Genomic DNA, 11,897 nt, shown 5'->3' on the forward strand with positions numbered 1-11,897 from the left:
AGATGATAGAGGGCAACAATACATTCTTTCAGAGGAGAGTGGGGACTGGGGATTTAACCAGAAACAATTTACTACTGAGAAAAAAAGTCACCACTCAATTTTTACAGAAATGAGAAGACAATAGAAAAATGAGTTCTAAACCATATAATATAGAGAATATTTTTCTAGTAAAATTACATATTCCAGCTTTTCCAAATGCTAAGCTCAGTTGAACCTAAGCATAGCAGCTAACTTGGATCATGAGTTCAAAGGTGGTATTATAAACCTTTTTGAAAAAGAAAACAAAAAGAAACTAAAAATTCCATTGCATTATGGTTAAATTATACAGAATGGTTTGCACTTTTAATGTTTTGCAAAGAATTTTCCTATCAATTAATTTATATAATTTTTGTTATTAGCCTGTAAGATGAGTAAGGCAGATATGTCTTAATAATACTTGTTTTTGTCAAAGTCTCTTTTTATCAAATCGAGTATCATATTTAATAAAAGTTAAAACTACTTTTCTGAGTTGCCATTCACTTCTCTGATTACTGTGCTTCAACTTAGGTAGAAAGGATGAAAACAAAATGCAGGAGACATGATCATTCTTTTGTTACTTTGATTCAGTTCATTCTGTGTTTACAGCAGTTGACTTGTTAACTGAGATTTATAGAAAAAGACCAGCTCTCAGTAGGTGGCGCCAATGAGACATACATGATTGAATTGTCAACTCCTATTGCCAGAGATTTATTATAAAGTTCAGTAACAAGGATGTAGTGGCAAAGACAGACTGGTTGTACTGTCTCTCACTTGGAGAGTGCTTTTGTAATGTCAAATGGTTTTAGAGATTTATTCAATCCTGCTGTATATAGAATTTTATTATGTTTATTCTTTCTTGTCCACTTTAAAATATTTGAAAAACAATTAAGGATCTTCTGCTGAAAACTAAGCCTGGCTCTTGTTCACACGGAGTACCTAAGTACCTTCCAGTCATATGCTGCAATACAGGAAAAACTGGATCATGTTAGATGATTCCATTAAATATGAAATATGGAATTCAAATAGGATTTTGGGAACCAAAAAGAAATTATAATTCTGTTGGTTGGTCAGCCATTTCTAGCAGGTTATTTACCCATTTCCCATTCAAATCAATTGTTCAAAGTTGGAAAATTACTCTATTACAAGTTCAGAAAAAAAATTGGATGAACTGTGGCAATTAAGTGAGCTTATTAGAATAAGCAAATACTACTTAATTAGAAAGGATTAAAGTATTTACTTTCCTTGTCAATCTAAGAATTAAACTACAAAAACAACAGTCAACTGTGTGTTAGAAGGTAACTTGGTGGTTCCTGAGCAAGATGAGAGCTATCCCCTCAAGAAAGAAAGAGTTGCATTTCAAATAGGGATTAAGAGATGTTTACTAAGAACAAACTAGGGCATATTCTCCAAAGTCACAATTCTGCATTAAATCATTGACAGAATTTCTGCTATCCTAAGTTTTTCACTTTTTTTTCTGTCCAAGAAAATTCAGTCTCATCTAGTTCAATATTTTAGTTTGAATAAATCTGTTTTCCATTTTTATAATACTACTTGAAACAAGTGGCCTGATGAAAGTGTTTCAAAGAAGTTTCCTTTCATATGACTAAATATTTAAGTGACAGTCTAATTAATTTTTCACAAATAATAATAATAATTGGAAAGAAGTCACAGTGTCATATAAACAAGTAACTTTTCTCATAAGGGAAATAATTTAATTAGAAATTATGAATTCTATGTTCTTTTCCTTTTGCTAACAGAAATGACCATTTCTCAGATACCAGTTTCTTGTAGACAGTGGTGTAAACTAAAGGCCATGTCTCAGTGAATTTAAACTGCAAGTTTTTTTTTTGAGCACAGGAACCAATATTTAACCATTTTATAAGATTAAATCGAAATGTTTTTCCTAATGGAATGAGTATTCTAAGAGAGTCTATCAATTTCTCAGTGGGAGAAAAATTTTTACGTATTTCTTGTGTCTACAAGTTTCACAATTGCTAATGTCTTATTTTGATCTATCCATGGATCAAAACTCCCAAGGAGACCAATATAAATTGCATTCCTGCTTAGAAACTTCCATTATTTAAAAGGATTCAATCAATTTTCTATAAATAGATTTGGCAATAAACTTGATAAGCTAGAGTCTGGGAAGCTGCTCTCCTTCTTTCTCCTTTTTAGCACCTTTATTGGTATATAATTCACAAATCATGCCATAGCCCCACTGAAGTATACAATTACATGGTGTTTAGCATATTCACAGAGTTGTACAATCATCACCACAATCAAATTTAAAATATTTCATTGTCTCCAAAGTAAACCCCATATCATTAACACTTCCCCATTTCCACCCATTTTCCATAATTCCCCTTGTCTTGTGAAACCACTAATTTATTTTCTAGATTAGCATTTTAAATTCCTTTAACATATATGTGTATGTGTGTGTGTGTGTGTGTGTGTTTGTGTGTATAACATTTGTTGTTTTATTTTCTTACTGGTCATTCTAGAGCTTATCATATTCATCTTATCAGAATCATTTCAGATTTATACTAACAATTTCAGTGATGTAGGAAAATATTATTCCTATATAGCTCTATTCCTTCTTACCCCTTTTTTGTGACAATATTATTATACAAATTGCATTTATACATGTTACAAACCCAATTATACATTACTATAATTTTTACCTTATATCACTTATGTTTTTTAAAGAAGCTGTGAGAAGAAAGGACAGCTAGTATAAATTTTAGAGTTTGTGGTATTAGCTTTCCTATTTACCATTTTTTTGTGTCTTCATTTGTTCTTATGAGTATTCTTCATTTATGCTTGCATCCTTGAGGATTTTTCATTTGTTCTGTGGATTCATCTAGTCTCTTTTCCTTACATTCATATAGCTTTGCCTCCATCCACCAACTTTGGACATTTATTGTCAAACACCGTTGCACTTCTGAAATTCATTAACCCAGCAATACAATCATGTACATATTGTTTTATACAACTGATTTTAAAATTAAGAAAGCAAAGAAGGAACTTGCATCTGTATTTTTTTTTGTAATTATATAACTGTATTTATTAATGCTCTATGCTTTTGCATGTGAGTTTGAATTACTAAAATTTGTCATCTGCCAGAAGAGCTTCTTTTAGTATTTCTTTTAAGGTGAGTGTGTTTATAAAAATTTTCTCATTTTTTGTCTTCATTTATGCTTTCGTTTTAAGAGAATAGTTTTGCTGGATATAAGATTCATGGTTGACAACTGTTTTGCAGTCAGTACTATGAATATGTGATCCCACTGGAGGGATGTGCCTCCATAGTTTCTGATGAGAAATCAGGTCTTACCCTGCATGTTGTTGATAGGCTAGAGTCTGGGAAGCTGCTCTCCTTCTTTCTCTTTCTTCATTTTAGCACCTTTATTGGTATATAATTCACACATCATGCCATAGATCCATTAAAATATGCGATTAAATGGTGTTTAGCTTGCATATGTTGTTCCCTTGCATTTGACAAGTCGTTTTCTCTTGCTGGTTTCAGTATTTTATCTTTGTCCTTATCTTTGAATATTTTTACCTTGAGACACCTGGGTGTAGATCTCTTTGTGTTTGTCCTCCTGGGAATACATGAGTTTCTTCAATGCATCTCGAATGTTTTTCAGCAAATGTAGAAAGTTATCAGTCATTATTTCTTTGAATATTTTGTTTGCTCATTACTATTTGTCCTCCACTTGTGATATTCCTATTGTGCATATTTTAGTATGACTAATTGTGTCTCACATTTTTGGGAATCTCTGTTATTTTTCCTTTTTCTTTTTCTATTCTTCAGATTGTATAATCTCTAATATCTTATTTTCAATTTTACTGACTTTTATGATAGTTCAAATTTATTCTTCAATACTTCAGTGAATGTTTCATGTCAATTATACTTTTCAACTCCAGAATTTCCATTGAGTTCTTTTTAAAACAATTGTCACCACTTTATTGATAGTCCATATTTGATGAGACATTATTGTCATACCTTTTTCACTTTTTACACTATAGCATCTTTTAGTTCTTTGAATTTATTTTTATTAGTTACTTTGAAACCTTCATTGACATTGGTATCCTCTCAAAGCAATTTATTGTTGTCTTCCTGTATATGCATCATATTTCCCTGTTCCTTTGTATTCCTGATAGTATTTTATTGAAAATTGTATATTTTAGATAATATATCTTAGCCATATTGTTTGCTTGTTTATTTGTTTAATAACTAGTTGGACTATTTCAGTGATGTCTATCCCCCCACTGCTGCCTACAGTGTGTAGTCTTGAGGTCACTCCTTGGGTGTCAAAACTTTGCGTATGTGCAGTCACCTGGTATGAAGTAGTTTTAACTTTGTTCTTTTTGATCCTCTCCCTTTATTAACCTGTCTGCCTATGTAAGTATCACATCCCAGCTGGTTGATTACTCTATTGTTTTTAATAATACCTTGAGGGCATTAATTGCTTCACAGTTGGATTCAATTAAATTCATGCCCCTTTGCAAGGGTAGTCTTTGAGGTCAGTCTTTAAGGTTCATTCCTTAGGAGGGCTCTTCTTAGTTACAGTTTTCTGTGGTTCTCTCTGGTAAACTTGTAGCAGCTTTACAATTTAGCTTGTTTTTCTTTTGGGGTTACAAGCCTCCTCTTAATTTCTTGTCACCATAATATTCATTGTTTTCAAGAATGTACTTCAGCTTAAATTTTCCCACACTCTGTTCCAAATTAAGTTAGTTCTGTTGGGGAGAATTTTGGAGTTCAGCTTTTGCAGTCTGTCTCCTCACCACCATCACTGGCTAACTTCTCTCATAACTCTGAAGGCAGGGACAATGACTTCTTTACTCCGAGTGACACAACTGCTTAACAAGCAGGGCAGTGGGCAAGGATGGTAACTCAATCTCCACAACTTGCTTCTCTCCCAGCATGGAATCTCCCCACTACAAGTGAGCCAGGGTATGAGTGACCCATCAGAGCTCATCTGTATTCCTTATTGCGCCTGTGGTAGAAACTGTGCCTTACTTGTGGGGGTTATATATAGTAAGATAGCTACAGAAGTCCCAACTGCTCTTGCCTGGAACAGAGTATGAATCTGGGAAGGATGAAAATTGGTGGTGGTGGCCTACTTCTTTCCTTGGGGGAGGGTATTGTAGCATTTGACTGGGAGCTATGTGGGGAGGAGCACACACACAGAGGAGCTTCTCTCATGTTGATGTGGAAATGTGGGGGAAAGAGGAAGTGGGTTGAGTTCCAAATGCCAGACTTTGGCTGGTTTTGTATCCTTAGTTGTTGAATGAACTTTGGACAATCTGAGAACCATTACTTGTTTAATGGTTTAAGGTATGTTTAAGACGTTCACCAGATATGGTTGTTTCAGTGGGGTTAGTATCTGTGGAGCTTTTTATACCATCATTCCAGAAGATGCCTTCTCATCCTGGGCTAATTCTGCTTTAATTTGTGCTAGTGTATCTGAAAGACCTGCTTGAGTTAATGCATAAGAGCCTTACTACGGTTTTGCTGAGTCATGTTGTCTTAACATTTCCTTCATTTGGAAAACACCTTTATTAGACCAAGAAGTTTGCCAGGATATGCCTTCTTTCTAGAACAGTGTATTCATGAGATGTCATATTCTTGCAAAAAATGTCTTTACTCTGAATGCATATTTGCAGTAAAAGCAAATTGTCTGTCCTAATTTTCCCATGACTGGTTATATTTCCACAAAGGTTTCTTTGATCTGGTAGTAAAATTTTGTTTAGTCTACTATGTGTATTGTATTCAATGTCTGCTAAATTTCCAGTGTAATTAGGAAATATTTTAAAAAATAAATATAATCTCTAAGACAAAGTCACATGATGGTAGCTATCCTTAAATAAACATTTTTCTATGTGTGCTATAGGGTTCAACATAGGCTACCTGGATTTCAAGTGCTGTGAGCTCTAGTACTAACGCTCACTTGTGATTCCCCTGTATCTGCTTCAACTACTTCCACATTATGTTCTCTTAAGAAAAGTTAATTGCAATGATTTGAATGTTTGTGCCCTCCCCATTCATATGTTGAAACCTAATCCTCAGTGTGACAGTATTAAGAAGTTAGATGATAAAGGTATGAGGACAGAGGGATTAATGCTTTTATAGAAGAGGATGATGGAATAGTTGGCTTCTTGCACCATATAAGGATGGAGAAAAGTCATGGCCTATGAGGAGTGGATGCCAACTTTGTCAGAGCTTTGATCTTGGACTTCCCAGCCTCCAGAACTGTAGGAAATAAATTTATATTGTTAATAAATTACCCTGTCTATGGCATTTTGTTATAATAGCCCATATGGACTCACTGTTTGACACAGTAAAACTTAGAAGGCACAGTGGTTTCCATATGCTCCATGCTCCTATTCATTAATAACACCCTCCTTGATCAATGTCCAATAACTGGAGTGTATGTTTGTTATCACTAAATATCCTACATTAAAATATTATATTCACACAAAGGCCATAATTTACCCAAAGCTTCACTCTTGGTTTGTATGTTTTATGCATTTAGAAAAATTTATAATGATATTTATTAATCATTACAGGACTATTCAAAATAATTTTAGTGACAGTGACCTAAATTATTCATCTCACTCTCCCACAACCACTGGTGAGCACTGATCTTTTTAGTGTCTCCCTTTTCAGATGTCACATATTTGGAATGATACAATATGCATCTTTTTAAAATTGTTGTGGCTCACTTAGTGATATTTGCTTAAGTTTTCTCCATGGCTTTTCATGTATCAATAGCTTACTTCTTTTTAATGCTGAGAAATAGTCTGTTGTCTGATTTGCTTTGGAAAGGCTTCTTGATTGCTTCCAGGTTTTGGCAATTAGGAATAAGGTTGCTATAAACATCCATGCACAGATTTTTACTGAATAAATGTTCTTGAAAACTCCAGTCCTATTATATGGGGACTAGCCCCAAGGTACCAAGAGACCAAATAAAAAGTCAGACAAACCTACGGTTGCACAGAGTGTAATCTATTGGGAGACTTACTGATGGAGATGTGGTCCTGGGCACGAGCAAAACCAGTTGGATCTCCACAATTTGGGCCAGAAAGAGTGATACATAAATGGGTTAGAACAAAAATGACTTCTTATCTGGAATGCACTTAGTTTATTATAAGCTAATATTAAAGAGTCAGGCCCATCCATAAAGCCAGGGTGTGGTTGTAAAGCTCCATATACTACTCTAATGGTTTTGTCTATTTCTAGCATGCTGGGAAAATATGCACGAAAAACTGGTTAGGATTATTCTGGGTGCAATCATAATGGTTATGATTCAGGAGGTCTGCAGTCATGTCAAGCTGAATCCATTCAATGTATGTTTTTAAATCTTTTGGATATGTACCAAGATTGCAATTGCTTGGTCATATGGTGAGAAAATATAAAAATAAATAAATAAATAAATAAATATATATATATATATATATACACACACACACACACACACACACACACACATATATATATATATATATATATATTTTTTTTTTTAAGAAACTGTTGAAATGTCTTCTAAATTTTGCATTCCCACCATCAATGAATGGAAGCTCTTGTTGTTCTAGATCCTTCTGTGCATTTTGTGTTGTCAGTATTTTGAATTTCAGCTATTCTAATAGGTATATTGAGGTAACTCATGGTAGTTTTAGTTTGCAAATCCCTGTTCACATATGATACAGCAGATCTTTCTGTGTGATTATTTGCACCCCGACCTTTGTTCATTGGTAAAGTGTCTGTAAGATCATCAATCAATTTTTTCATTGAATTGTTAATTTTCTTATTGTTGAGTTTTAACCATTCTTCATGTCTTTTAAATATCTTGAATTGTAAAAATTCTTTGTAACATTTGGTATATTTTGGAGCAAATGTTCCAGTCTATTGTCTGCATTTGCATTTTGTTGACAATAGCTTTTGAGGAGTAGATGTTTTACATTTCATTTGACTCAATAAGTATAGCATATCAATTATTTTTTCATAGATTATGCCTTCAGTGTTATATCTAAGTCATTGCCACATCCAAGGTCAACTAAGTTTTCTTCTAAGTGATCTCCTATATAGTTTTATAGTTTATGTTCTACATTTAGATCTATGATTCATCTTGAGTTAATTTTGTGTAGTGTAGAGATCTGTGTATAGATGATAATGATGATGATAGTGATGATGATGATGGTGGTGGTGGTGGTAGTGGTGGTTTTGTATTTGGATATTCAGTTGTTCTAGCACCATTTATAGAAAAGATTTCCTTTGCTTCATTGCTTTGCTTTTGTTCTTTTGTCAAAGATAAACTGTCTATATTTATGTGGGCACATTTTGGGTGTCTCTAGTCTGTTCCACTGACATACATTTTTAATTCTTTTACTCATATCACACTATCCTCATTATGTAGCTTTACAGTATGTCTTGAAATCACGTCAATTTATCGAATTTATCTAATTCTGTACTTTTAATTCAATATTGTTTTAACTATTTGGGATCTTCTCCATCTCCACGTAAAACCTTATTATTAGTTTGTTGATATCCACAGATTTTACCTTGTTGAGATTTTGATTTGAATCTATAAATCAAGGTATTGAGAAGTGACATCTTGAGTTTTTCCATTCATGAATATAGAATATTATCTCCATTTATCTTATCCTTTGATTTCATTCATTCAAGTTTTATAGTTTTCTCATATTGATAGTGTATCTATTTTATTAGATTTATACCTACACATTTCATTTTGGGATCCAATGTAAATGTTTTAGGGTTTTTAGTTTCAAATTATGCTTATTCATTGATGATATATAGGAAAGCAATTGACTTTTGTTTATTAACTTTGTATCTGCCAACATTGCTTAAATTGCTAATTGGTTACAATGAGTTTTTATGTTTTTTTTTCTTCAGATTTTCTACATAGTTAATTATGTTATCTGTGAAGGAAAGCATTTTCATTTCTTCCTTTTCAGTCAATTTACCTCATTACTTTTTGTATCTTATTGCATCTCTAGGATTTCTAGTACAATGTGGAAAAGGAATGGTGAGAGGGGACATTATTTCCTTGTTTCTGATATTAGAAAGAAAGCTTTTAGCTTCACATTTTGGTAAAATTTTCTTTATATTTCTTCTGGTAAGATTTGTTGAGCTTCCATGGGTATGAGGGTTTTTTATCTTTCCATCAATATGAGGCCATTATTTCTGTAAATTCTTTTTCTTCTTTTCCCTTTTTCCAGGGACCTAATTATAATTTTATTGGTCTGCTTAAAATTTCCTACAGTTTACTCACATCTTTTTCTTTGTGTATTTCATTTTCAATTATTTCTATTTCTACTTTTATATTCACTTTTTCCTCTGCAATATTTATCTGCTCCTAATTATGTGAAGTTCATTTTTCTTCATAAACCTTGTTTTGTCCTCTGTAGAAATTCAATGTATGTATTCTTATATTTTCTATAATGAGTTTCTCTTTTTTCTTAAACACATAGACTACAGTTTTTCAACATTTCTATTTAATGCCTTCATTTACTTATTATATCATCTATACCATTATTCATTTAATTCAATTAATTGATTTTTGTCATGATTTTTGAGTGTAGTTTTTTAGAAAAGTATAATCAGAAGAGCCTTTAGTTTGTAATAAATTTTTCCCAACTATGGACACAATACCATTCTTGGGAATCTACTTGATACCCTGTGTATTAAAGGGATTTTTATACTCTGGCTACTAGAAATACAGCATATTGAAGTCATAGATTGACCTGGGGCCTTGTTTTCCTACCCATTCTGAGTAGTTTCTTTAAAAAACTTGGAAAATTTTCTCACATGGGTATATAATTAATTATTTAGCTAAAAAATAAACATGGAATTATTTGTAAATCTCCAGAGTTCTCTCTGTATGAAGTGCGTGCTCTCTCTCTCTCTCTCTCTCTCTCTCTCTCTCTCTCTCTCTCTCTCTCTCTCTTCCTAGAACTCTGCCCTGCAAATTCTAGACATCTGGGTTTCCCTGAAATCCTAAAACCCCACCTCTGAAAGTTGGAGTCTTCCAGGTCAGTCTGAGTTTCTTATGCCTTTTTATGGCTTTGAAACTCTTTCTTTAGGCAGTAAGTTTGAGTAGCTGTAGAGTTCACTTCTTTTGTTCACCCTATCTCAGTAAGCACTGTGTTGCTCTGTTTCTTGTTCAAAGTTTAAAACTCTTATTTTCTATATTTTGTCTTTCTTGTTTGATTAATGTTTTCTCTGTTTTTTTTTTAATCTTGTCTGGAAGTAGCAATCACACTCATAGTCCCTTTGGTTTCAAATATATTATTATATTTTTTTCTATTATTATTTTTCAGACAACTTTTTGCACTATGACCTTTCATGCTCTGGAACTCTTAACACTGTATGTAGTTTTGCATAGAGACTCAATTTTATTCCTCACAATGTGAACTGGTTTTCTCTGTACTCTCCATTGAATAATCTATAGTTTCTGCGTTCATTTGTTGCAACACACTTTAAAATATTATGTTTTTTTTATTTGCATGGAACTCATTTTAAACTTTCTATGCTCTTTTATTGATTTTTGTTGTTTTGCCAATTTCATTCTTCTTTTAGTATTTTATGGCTTTGTATTGAGGTCTCCTGTTTCTTCTTTTTTTTAAAAAAAAAAAATTTAGTTTTTTTTTCTTTTCTTTTCTATTGCTATAGCATTGGTTGGAATATTCTGTACTTTGTTAAATAACAGTGATAATAATGGGCACCCTTGGGTTGTTCATGATCTTAAAGGGGAATCTATAGAATGTCTTTCTGAGTATAATATTTGACCTTTCCTTTTTAATACCTTGAAGGAAGATTCATTGCGGCAGTTGAAAGTTATAAAATCAGTTTAAATCTTAAATTGTTCACATTCACTTAACAATAGCAATTACTCATGTCAGCAAATTTTAAATACTAAGAATATGGTTCTACATAGCTTTTGTATTAAAGCAATAAAATGTATAATGTATATTAAAAACATTGAATTCCTCTGGATTTAAAGTGTATCATTCAGGCTGGGGTTATAGCTCAGCCGTCAAGAGCTTGCCTGGTAGGTGTGAGACACAGGGTTAGATTCTCATACCATAAATAAATAAATAAATAAATAAAGAATGAATGATAAAATAAAGATCCATTGACAACTAAAAACTTTTTCTTAAAAAGTGTATCATTCAATTATACTGAAATTTATGTTTATCCATGTATTTTTTCCTACAGGAACATTAAGATACAACAGACACTTAACTCAAGTAAAATAAACTTCAAAATATAGTTTTACCGAGGCCTTTTTGAAATTAAGCAGGTTATGTTGTCACTATGAGACCAAATTTTGTCATGTGTAAAATTCAGACTTCAATATCTATCTCAAAGAATATTTATAAACATTAAATGAGCTATGAAAGTAAAATGGCATATGGTGCATTAAATAGAGTAAAAAGCTTCTTTCTTTAGTAGATATTTATTTCTGCTCTGTATTGAGAAATGGGACAATATTGTTATGTGTAATTATGTGATGTATCTAAATATATGTTACATAATTATAATAGCTTTATAACATATTTTATAAAATATCAATAATATCATCATTATTAAAGTATTCACAATTTTCTCTGCTGCAACAAAATTTAACCTTTGAGTAAATACAGATGGATTTACTCAAAATGGATAAAATTAAATACAGATTCTTCATATCTACAATCCATCCACTGATGTATTTGTTAAAGCAGCTTTTGGACTACCCATTTTCTCATCTAAATGGTTAAGATTATATAGAAAAAATAGAGAATATAGAAATTTTTACAGTAATTTAGATTTCAATACATTTTCATACAAATGCATTTAAATAAAATAGTGCAAT

Source organism: Marmota flaviventris, chromosome 6 (assembly GCF_047511675.1).
Source record: "Marmota flaviventris isolate mMarFla1 chromosome 6, mMarFla1.hap1, whole genome shotgun sequence".
Taxonomy (NCBI): domain Eukaryota; kingdom Metazoa; phylum Chordata; class Mammalia; order Rodentia; family Sciuridae; genus Marmota; species Marmota flaviventris.